Genomic DNA, 1,526 nt, shown 5'->3' on the forward strand with positions numbered 1-1,526 from the left:
CTCCCTTCCTCAAAGTTCCGCTTTAGAACTAAGATTCAAGGATTTTATAGAGTTTTTTCACATTCAGAATAGCTTTAGAATGCCAAACAATAGCAGATAGAAGGCGAGAGAGGACTAAAACTGGGACTAACATGAATGCAAAGAAAATCTAGAAACTGGGAGATTTTCTTGGGTCGACTGTTCCCACATTGGTACTGTATTAGTGGACCTGGGTCCTGACTCCAAGGCCACCAACCATCTTTTGACTCTCTTCCCGTAATTAGGGTCTTTTCTCCATTGCAAGTCCTGCCTCCCTGAGACACACGTCAGTGACTCCCCTCCCCGCAGCAAGGATCTGCCCCTTAGACACGCCCAGCTGGGAAGCAGGTACCCAGAGGAATTGTTTCCCGGCCAGGGGACAGCACAGGCCCGGGGCTTTCCGCAGAGCTGGGCAGGGTGCCTGGTATTCAGTGCCCAGTGTCAAAGGTGAGTGGCAGAGACTGTGTCCAGCAGCGGGTGGCGGGAGTCCCCACCGGAGGCCCACAGGCTGGTTGGGCCTTGCTTCTGCCTGAGCAGCTGGACTCTGTGGCCCTCCTAGAGATTCTGTGAACTCCTAAATATCCTTTAATAGTTTATTTTCTGCGTAAATCATCCAGGGCAGGTTATGTTGCTTGCAGCTAAGACCCTGACTAATATAGGTATACCCTGCCCAAAATGGCTGGGATGCAATTCTCTCTTAATGGAACTTAGCAACGAAGGACCCTGGAGGTAGTTCGGAACATTTAGTTCAGTAATAGAGAGTGTGTTTATTCCCTCACATGTCTAGGATAAGAGCTCTATAGACCACACATAGCAGAGGCTCAATATTTATCAAGTTCAAGTCAACTCTCTTTTTCAAGAGAGAGGCCTCATTCGGTCCCTCCATCTGGTAGAATGAGACTCTGCCCTAAGATTTTCATAGGCACAGAGGGTGAAAAGAATACGGTAAAATTAATCTTACCCTATTCACAAGATTAATAAAATCCCAAATAAATTTCCAGGAAATAGCAAGGAATTTATAAACGATAATGAGGTAAAACAAATTCATACTAAGGTTCTCCCCTTTCTGGGAGGAGCTGGGAATAGAGAGAGGAGGGGGTTGGGGAAGGATTTGTGTCTTCTCTGAAACAAAGCAGAAGTGTTGGAAGCCAAGAAAGCCACTATTTTTTATTTTTATTTATTTATTTATTTGGCAGGCAGTCCAGGAGAGAAAGCCACTAGGAAAAGTATTTTCCTTGATGTCAGGAGCCCGTGGAATTATTTAATCATATAATCAAAAAATATTTTTAATTCATTGCCTGCTATGGGCGCAGCTCTCTGGTGGTTGCTGTAAGGAAGATTGAGACAACTTTATTTTTTCTGAACCATTTGAGAATAGCTTGAGACTTCATGCCCCTTTATCTCTTAACACCTCGGTGTGTATTTCCGAAGAACAAGGTTATTCGCTTACATAGCCACTGTCCAGTTATCAAATTCAGCAAATTTAACCCGGATGCAATATTTTTTTC

This window comes from Propithecus coquereli, unplaced genomic scaffold (assembly GCF_000956105.1).
Source record: "Propithecus coquereli isolate 6110/MARCELLA unplaced genomic scaffold, Pcoq_1.0 Scaffold138, whole genome shotgun sequence".
In the NCBI taxonomy this organism is placed as follows: Eukaryota; Metazoa; Chordata; class Mammalia; order Primates; family Indriidae; genus Propithecus; species Propithecus coquereli.